Source organism: Primulina tabacum, chromosome 1 (genome assembly GCF_025594145.1).
Source record: "Primulina tabacum isolate GXHZ01 chromosome 1, ASM2559414v2, whole genome shotgun sequence".
NCBI lineage: Eukaryota > Viridiplantae > Streptophyta > Magnoliopsida > Lamiales > Gesneriaceae > Primulina > Primulina tabacum.
Genome location: NC_134550.1, coordinates 7,924,705 through 7,935,903, shown reverse-complemented (window position 1 = coordinate 7,935,903; position 11,199 = coordinate 7,924,705).

Here is an 11,199-nt window from a genome sequence, read left to right as displayed (position 1 = left end):
CCCAAAAGAGTTAATATTTTTTCTCTTTTATCTGCTTCAACTCACTGTAAAAAGTTATTAAAAAAATATTTATATCTAGAAAAATATTTTTATTTATTGTTTTTCTTGTCTATATATTTTGTTATGTGTGAACATATATTCTACTTCGTGGTCTTAATTGTCATATATATTTACTATATAATTTGTGTACATTGAAGATTATTAAGTTCATTTTGTCGTTTTTTATTACCTTGGACTTATGTTGATATATTAATATGTGATATACATAGATATAAGAATTTTCAAATTCAATTTATTCACAATGATTTTTCATAACAAATGCCAACTCAAAATAAAAAAAAAATAGAATTCATAATTATTTTAAATATGATATAAAAATAATATATGGAAACTTTTTTTTTGACATTTTTGTTGCAAAATACAGTGATAAATGCATGTAGGTGCACTATTTCATTGTGTCAATTATAACTTTCTTTAAATATCATATTTCTCACTCAAGAATCAAAATTTGTTTATTTGTTGTTTTGATTATCGACAAATCCAATATTTCATTTAAATATTTTTGTTAATAATATTTACATGAGTTTTATTCTATATTTATCCAATTTGAAAGGAATCAATTATAATTCAATCTATAATAATATTTGAAAACTGTAGAATGCTTCTAAATTTAAAAATCGAGTAACATGTAATGGACCAATTCAAAACTAAAAGTTGATGCACCATGTTTCTTCTAGCTCTACAATCGAATAATGTAAGATCGAGCGCTTGTCGCTTTACTAAAAGCTATAACTGATACTAACGATGCAAGTCAAATCTTTAAATTGTACAACAGCTCAAATGTCTATCCATCATGGACAATTATTGTACCCAACAGTCTCTCTCCTAATAATTGCACCAATTGCAATCAATGGAAATCAAAGTCGCGATCTTGGCTCTGATACCAATTGCAGGCCCAAGCGCATACTGTTTTATCAAAACATATTGATTATGGTAACGGTGCAAATCAAATCATTTAAATAGTACAACAGCTCAAGCGCAACATTTCAATTACTCTACCGAGCATAATCAATTATTGTACCCAACAAATAAGTTTATAGCAAATAACATTTTACAAAATCATATGAATTTATAAGACATTTGATTAGAATATATACTTGATATTCTACACAAGTCGTAGAGAAAAAAATCATTTTTCATCTATTTGAAAATTTATATTTTAAATAAAAGAAAAATCATAAGAAAAAAAATATATAGCATGTCGACAAAATCTCGAAACCCAAATTGAAAAAAATTGAATTAATACATTCCTATTCATCATTAAATTCTACTATTTAATTTTAATAAATTTAACATGTTTATCCACTTAAAATAATGAAATAATTATTTATACAATTTAATTAAAAAGTCAAAGTACATCAGTTTCTGATTTCGAATAACGATTATATTATGATTACGTTACAATGATAAATAAATTATTACTTTTAGTTTATCATCATAGTCTTTACCTCAATAAACACATTTTCGAATGTAGAATGTTAAATTAATATTGACATTAGATAATTATAGTATTAATTCTAACATTCTTTTTTTATTCTTCTCAATACATTACTTTTTCTATCTTCAAATATTAATCTTTTTATTATTGTATACAAAGTATAATAATTATTTGTTTAATTGATCAAATTTAATGTTAGATATTTAGAAAATATTCTAATATATCTTTAAAGATCAATAGATGATGAAATTAAATTTGAAATCAAGAGAAAAATTAAGAAAATGTAGAACACTACAGTGCATGAACTTTCGCTTTGGACAGTGACAAAACATAAGGTGAGACCAAGTGAGATACTTATATATATGAGCCTCATTCAACTTAGCCCGTTATAATATTTTTATTAACTCATTTTGTCCTTCATTTTTACTTCACTAACTTTGTAGTATGACTCATTCAAGCATTAGATTTTTATTTTTTATTTTTGTACATAGTGACCTCCACTTTCACCGACTTCTAACTTTAGAAGTCGGTATTAGTAGTTTATATGTAATAGACAATTATTTAGTTTTTATTTTCTATCTTTTGATTAATTGTGTAATTTTTTATGTTCTACCTAATTCATTTTTAGAATTTTTATTAAATTTTTATAATCATGATTAGAAGTGTTGCGTGCGCTCGTACAATATAAAATTAATATATTTTAAAATGTTAATATTGAAATGTCGAATAAATGTATTAGATCATTATTTAAGAACTTTTAGAAAAACAATATACATCATAATTCAAATTTAAATATTAACATACAAATAAATAATTGCGATTAATATCTTATGAAATAAATGATGTTAGTCCAAAAAGATTAAATATGATTATTGTAAATGAATTTTTCTTAATTAATTATAAAATTTTCAGCACATGCGCTAAATTAATTAAAATATTTTCAATATAGTATGTAGATAAATGTTTTTCCATATGAGTTAGTGATTGAGTCCTTATGAACATTTAAAAAAAATGTGTCTTTGATTATAGTAACTGTGTCTTATAATTTAAAATATTAAATGAAACAAATTATCAAGATAAAAAATTAATTGGGAAATTCAAGAATATATGGTTACTCGTTTAGTTTAATTGATGTTAGATTCATAATCACTGAGTTTGACAACAATTCTTGTAGAATAAAATACAATTATAATAAATTACTTGATTGTGTATGTAATGAAATTTTGTATATTTCATATATGTTTGATTTATTTCATTTATAAGGTTGAAATTTTATATATTATGATATAAGATTTGTTATGCATCTTACCATCGATAAATTCACAAAGAATTTATATATTAATTCACGCTACCATATAATTCTGGGTTCGCCCCAGACTTTTGTGTATTCATTTGCTTGAATTTATTGTTCCTCATTTTACCAAGACTCATAACATGCCAAACATGAAAGTTAATATTAATTTAAAGAGATGATAATATTTATATATTGTAATAAACAAATTAATCCCTCACGATACTGATAAAACTAACTTAAAAATTATATGTTGACGAACATATTGTCAGGAATCCGAAAATACAACTCAAATGTCAACTTTGGCACTCAATTTTGAGTGATTGCCAAAATGTCTCAACAACCCACAATTTTTGGACAACACAGTAACATCACAATTTATAATCAAAATGATATTTTTCATTTTATATCAAGAATTCATTATTGAAAATCAATAATATTATATATATATATATATATATATATATATATATATATATTTAATATAAACTCGTACGAGCTCATTTATGCTTACCTTTAAATGAGTCGACAAAATTTCAACCCAACTCACTTAAAATGTTTGGCGGTGCAGACCCAACCGAAATCGACGGCTCAAATCACAACGATCTTTTACCGTGTTTTATTTGAATAATTTATAAATATAAATCGCAAAAAAATTTCGATTGAAAAAAACTTTAATTTAAACACATAAATTCTAACAAACGGTCACAAGTAAATAGATTTAAAAATTTAAAAATATTTTTGTAAAAAAATTATATCACAATAAATTTTTTGACCTTATTTTATTAAAGTATTTTTTAATATAAACCTTTGGAAAAAAATATTTTTTTAAACGCATAAGTTATAGTCCACGTCACAAAGACATGAAAAAAAATTAATAAGACACCAAAGAAAATTCACAAGTCGATAATGTGTTATTTATAAACGTTAATTAATTTAATTTACATAATGAAAAGATAAATAAAAAATCTAAATCATTGGATTAAAAATAACATATTATAATGTGGGTAGGTACAAAAAAACTAAATATTAATTTATATAATGAAAAGATATCATTGGATAAAAATAACATATTATAATGTGTGTAAACATAAAAAAATTAAATACTAATAATCACACATATTTAAAATATAAATAAAGAGGAAAAAAACATACATTTAAAGTAAGAAATTAATGTAAAACAAGCAATTAATAAGGAGATAAATGAAAATTCACATATAAAGTCACATATTTATATTGGTCACATACATTTAAAATATGAATAAGGAGAAAAAAAAGAGACACATTTAAAGTAAGCAATTAACCCAAAGCAAGCAATTAACAAGTAATAAGGAGATAAATGAAAATTCACATATAAAGTCACATATTTATTTAAAAAAGACACATTTAAAGTAAGAATAATGGGTTATTTATAAACTTTAATTAATTTAATTTACATAATGAAAAGATAAATAAAAAATCTAAATCATTGGATTAAAAATAACATATTATAATGTGGGTAGACACAAAAAAACTAAATATTAATTTACATAATAAAAAGATATCATTGGATAAAAATAACATATTAGAGTGTGTGTAGACATAAAAAAATTAAATACTAATAATCACACATATTTAAAATATGAATAAAGAGGGAAAAAGGACACATTTAAAGTAAGAAATTAATGTAAAACAAGCAATTAATAAGGAGATAAAAAAAATTCACATATAAAGTCACATATTTATATTAGTCACATATATTTAAAATATGAATAAAGAGAAAAAAAGACACATTTAAAGTAAGAATATTAATGTAAAACAAGACATTAATAAGGAGATAAATGAAAATTCACATATAAAGGGTTTATTTCATCCTATCCATGTGGGAATTGCCCCCATGATAGGATGGATGACCAAAATTTGCCCATGCATATATAGGACCCACTTTTTATAAAAAAAAATTGTATGTGTGGCAAGATCGTACCCGTTGAAATGAAGTGAGGGTAGTGCCCACATAGGTAGGATCTCATTAACCTATATAAAGTCACATATTTATATATATAATAGATATTTAAAATATAAATAAGGAGGAAAAAAAAGAGACACATTTAAAGTAAACAATTAACCCAAAGCAATCAATTAACAAGTAACAAAGAGATAAATGAAAATTCACATATAAAGTCACATATTTATTAAAAAAAGACACATTTAAATTAAGAAATTAATTTAAAACAAGTAATTAATAAGGAGATTAAAAAAAGACACATTTAAATTAAGAAATTAATGTAAAACAAGTAATTAAGAAGGAGATGAATGGAAATTCACATACATATATATATATTGCCCCCAAAATTGGTACACTTGGGTGGATACGAGCCCACGTCAAGATGGACCCTACTTCTATCACGAGTTCAAGCCCACATCAAGATGGACCCTAGCCCTATCAGGAGTCCAAGCCCACTTCCTAGCCCTATCAGGAGTCCAAACCAAAAATGCCTAGTCCTATCACCCAATTTACAAGGCTCACATGTTTACACCAGGCAACATATTGTTTCCTATGTTGTCCACTTTGTCTAGGACTCAAACACAGGCTCCTTGGACCCCCAAAAGGGACACTTGTTCAAGAATACATGGACATCAACGGAAGATAGGATGCTCGGTTGTGGGTGGCAGTTAAATTTTCATTTTATTTTCAAAAAACTAAATAAAAATAAAGGTTCACATTTAACATATGTTATTTGAAATATACTACTCAATCGCATTTTGTCGAATTTTCCTGTTATTCTCGTAGTTATTTATGATATCCGTCGTCCAAAGTTTCTGCATCAAGCAACATCAAATGTGACGTTTTCACCTTTGTCTTGGACACGAAAGGTTATTTGGACCACCTTAACTACCATACCAACCTCACAAGGAGCCCATGGTTGTCCTACCACCCCATATCAAAATCAAATAGCACATGGCAACCTAAGGGACCTTGCACTTATTTCAATTTTTTTTTTTTTTTTTTTTTTTGCAATTTCATGTACATTGATGATCATGCATGTTTGTTTGTATTTTTTTTTATTTTGATCATTTATGTTGTCAAATTTCAGTTTTGTCTGCTATCTTGATTTTTTTTAAAAAAAATTTGTCTTCTCTGGCTTGACACTGACGTGATATTAAAATCATGTTTATGTGTACAATGTCACATCAGCACTCCCGATGAAAAAAATACAACTGACAAAAAAAAATAAAAAATTTAGGACTGAAACTTGAATTTGATGATATATAAGACCAAAATCGCAATTTCAATGAGAAATTTTATAATCTTAAATTTATCCTTAGACAAATCTTATTCAAATTCATGTTGTGGGGACCCGGACGCTAATCAAGTTCTTAATCATCATTGGGACTAATTAATCAATTAGTAATACATGGTCTAAATTTTATTTTTTAAAAATGCGGAACGTAGTGAAATAAAACATATATACATCTCAGTATAAAAGTACAAGTCATATACTACATACATTTATTCAACTAAGGTTTAACAGCTAATATCAAGTGTCCAACCCTATCTCTAATCCAAGTCCGGAGCCTCCACTCTAATCACTATCTTTCCTCATCTCCTCGACCCTGAACCTGTCCCACCTGTTGTCATGTACACATACAAAACAAGACAACAACCGGATAACTCCGGTGAGAATAAATCCCAGTATAAACAATGTAAACATGCAATCATATAAAACATATACAAAAGCATATAACAATTATCATTCACATGCAGCCAATCAACAAACATGTATGATATCAAAACTGTAAATCAACTAGTCGTATCAGACTTGACTCAAACAACGCGTCGTCTCAGACTCGACTCATTCCTAATCTAGGGATCCCGGTTTTGAATATTGAGAATTATATCGAATCTCAGTCGATAGGAATGACTCAACCCTAAACGGCATCGATATAATTCCTATATCCAGTGTCTGGGCAAAACAGCCACAAAATTGACGAATCAGTCAAGGATTAAGCGAATCAGCCAATAATTAGACGAATCAGTCAGGGACTAGGCGAATCATCCGATGACTAGGCGAATCAGCCAGTAGCTAGGCAACTCGGCCGATAGCTAGACGAATCAGTCTATGACTAAACGAATCAGTAGTCAAAATGGCCCGGCTATAATCACCTCAATTCTTAATCAATAATCTCATATTAACAGAATCAAAATCTCGGGCATTACATTTCTCTAATATCAATTCTGTCAATTAATCACGTCTGATTCCAGTAATTAAGTCTCGGGCATTACACATATCATCATTATCATCTCTCACTTAAATTTTTTATATAATTTTAAATGATTTTAAAATTTTGTCTATCATTGCATCTCGTGTCAGAGGATATTACTAGCCAGTTACACACGGGTCCATATCATAAAATGCAATCACTTCTTGTCTCGATAGAACCGTGGGCGTGAGACAAGATCACTCACGACCCTTTAGTCGCTGAACAACATCAATCATCATTAAATTAAATTCCACATGCCCTTTGCGGACTTCAGTTCTGGGTAGTTTTGTTCTATCCGTTTTAAAGAAATTTGGATCACAAAATCTAACCTTCACATCTCATCAAGAAACGAAAAGTTTAGTGATCATCTATTTTATTGAGTTTTTTGTAACAAGTAGATTCAAATATTTTAATCATGTCGGATGTATATCAGTTGAAATTTCATTTTTAGTTATGTAACTTGCATGAGACATCAGCAATTTCGGTCTTTATGTCAGTATTTAATGTTGTCATATAATCATTTTCCAATATTACGTCACCAAAATTACTAAACTTGGATAAAGAGTACAAGTTAGTAGAGTCAGACCGTAAATTCGGAAATAATAATACAAAAAAAATGAAAAACATGTATATTATAAAACCAAGAATATAATTTTTCCAATTGAAACATTGAATGGTTAAAAAATTCGGTCATATCTTTGTCATCAATTCCTACTTTTGATAGGATAAAGAGGACTTAATCAAATAATTAACGTTCGACAATATTTAATGTCTGCTCTGACCATTTGCTTAATTATGTTTGGATTAATGAATTTCAAATCTATAGATTTTAAATATATTCAAATTTTTTGTAGTTTTTTAAAAAATAAGACCATAAAATTCAAATTTACTACTCTATGTTTGTATATTATTTCATGTTAATTATGATGGATTTCAAATTCACTCAATAATAGAGACAATTGAAATTCATTATATTTTGTATAACTAATATGTAAATAAGTAAGCTATGAATTTAAGATTTCATCTATTATTTCATTGTTAATAATAAAAATATAATCAAAATCTATAAATTTCAAATTTATCCATCCAAATGTAACATTAGGTTATGTCTTATGAATGAATTTAACTTGGAATGAGAGATTTGATTTTGAGAGAATTTGAGGGATTGATTTTAAATGACAATTATCTTGGAGTATTTGAAATCCACCACGATTATTATTGAAATTGGATAGGTTAATATGTAGTGAAAATGAAATTTACCTGACTTTTTTCATACAAATAAATCAAGAAATTCAATTTTTTTTAAAAAAAAATAGAGTATCATAGAGAGTATTTTACACACAAGACTTGAAAAATTATTTCTGGATTTTCTCAAAAAATGGTCTATCGCTTATTTTCATTTTTTTAAAAAAAGGTAATCCAATATTTTTTTTAGCAAAAACATTTATTCTTTTAAAATTAAGTAATTTTGTTTCAAAATCTTTTGTACCTAAATGGACTCTCCCAATTAAATAATTTATCACGATTCCAAATTATATTTGAAAATTATTCACAAAATCAGCGCCAAAAATATCACATGGAGAGACAAATTGTCAAGATACGGTGTGAGATTTGAGAATCCTACTACACTTAAATCTGGTCCATTTGATGTCTACAATTTAACACTTATTTTAGTGCCCATAAATTGTTTTGCAGCACTAAATAACTATTTCAATACAATATATTAGTTTTGATATATCGCACAAAATATCGTACGTATTTATATGAACATCGATGATGTGACATTCATATATTACTATCATTGGAGACATATTTTTATAAAGGAAAATTTCCGTTATAAAAATATATCTCTTCGATTTTTTAAAATTTTATATATTTTTTATCAAGAAGTATACAAGTCAACGTCAAGTCGACGTAACATGTGAATCATTAACAAATTAACTAATATTAAAATTTGATGACATTAATTTTTCATTTCGTCATGTGATCATTAACAAATCATCTAGAACACGGACTTGGATTCCGAAATTGATTTTTATCTAGATATGAGAATATTTATTTATATAAAATATAAGCTTTATTAAATTAGAATACGATAAATTTTATTTCTTACTAAACAAATTAATATGAGTAACCTATAACTTTCACAAACTGTAACGTCTCAGATTTGATGACTGTTCTCACTGTATCAACACGAGTCTTTCCAGCGTGCTTATGTCCTCAGTCACACGCAAAACTTTCCAGGAGGTCACACATCCCAGAATTGCCCTAAGTCAAGCACACTTAACTTTGGAGTTCTTATGTGATGAGCTACCGAAAAGAAGATGCACCTTCTTGATATGAGTAGTACATATCAAATCTTTTAAGCACACCTCAACTGCATAGTCTCATACCTGAACAGTTCCGGAATCCCTCTCTTTCCGGTGTAAGATCGGTTCATTCATGTTCCCTCCGCCTAGAAGCCTGACAGGAGCCGCTCATTGTCCATGCAACCTCATAACATCGGCGATCACTCCTCACCCTCTTCGGCCTCGGGTCTCACACAAACCAACCAAAACTCAAATTTCAAATTTATTGAGAAATTAATGTATTTCTTCAAACCATAATTTAAAGTCACCGAAATCTTGAAAATGATTCGAAGAAATTAGGGAATACAAAAGAACCATAATTTCCGGGATTGCATGTTCCCCTGACATGGTAGGCCCTTTTAATCTCAATCTTTAGGGTATTTTTCCCATCGATTTTTTTAGTCTGATTCCGCCCACAATATGCTAGCAAATTGTTTAATTTATTATCTTGAAAATAACATTTTATTAAATCGTATTTTTTTCTATAATCCCGTAATCTGTGGAGTAATCACATGCTAACTACAACTCGCGTTAGATAGTCAACCACCATTTCAACTAATAATGATTTAGTAGAAATTGTCGTCTTCTCGGTATTTTTTTTTAAAAAAAAAAATCGGCATTTTTCTCAAAAATTCTAAGATTTTTTTATTCCAAACATTCAGAATTTAAAGTGAATTCTGAAAAATCGAAATTTTCTATATAGTTTTCGGAAAAGTTTAAATTTTAAATTATATTTTCGGTGTTTTCTCCAAAGATAATATGTTTCATCCATCTTAAATATATAGTTTTATGTAGGTTTCATACATATAAAGAATGTAACTGGAATATCAAACTTTACTAAAAAATTTATTGTTTTATACTTATTTAATTCATTAAAAAAATATTTACAAATCTTTTCCATACTTGGAGCATCTCCAACCCCATCCTTAAAATAGCATTTCCTCCAATTTCCCTCTGCGCCAATTTGGCGCGGATGAGTTTTCTATATTTTCTTTTTTTAATTTTTTTGTTTTTTTTCGAATTATAAATATTTATATTAAAAATTGTAAATATTATTTATATAATAATATGATATCATTATATTAATTTAATATTATTGGAACAAAAGAATATGACACATGATATTATTTATCCGAAATGGTCAACTATTATGCAAACTATCCATGATCCGTGTGATCCAAAGAAGCAGTATTTTGGGATGAAACAAGAGTCATGCAGGAAAGATGTGGAGCGTGCATTTGGCATTCTTCAATCACGATTTGTGATTGTGGCATCTCCAGCACGTGGTTGGAAGAAAAATCATTTGAATGATATAATGAAAACATGTATTATAATGCACAATATGATAATCGAAGATGAACGTGATCTTAGTGCACCAATTTAAGATGCTAGGGAAACACTGACTCCAATGCTAGAAATGACTGTCAATGAGCATATCAGATTTCGCGAATTTCTCGCTCGATAAAAAAAAATAAAAGACAAAGACGCTCACTATGCATTACGAAATGCTTTAATTGATAATTTATGGGATGAATATGGTCGTTCAAATATTTGAAGTTGTATTTGTAATATGTTATTTAATTTAATATCAGGTATTAATTTTATTTCACCAATTTTAATTATTTCTATTTCAATTCGTATGATATAGATTTCAATAATATATTTAAAATAATTAAATTAATCATTTTAATAATATTATCGCAATTATTAATAATATAATGTTAATTATATCAAATATAAAATATAATTATGATTATATTACTAAATTTAAAAAAATATAAAATTGATAACTAATAAGAAAAAAATTAAATAAATCAAAT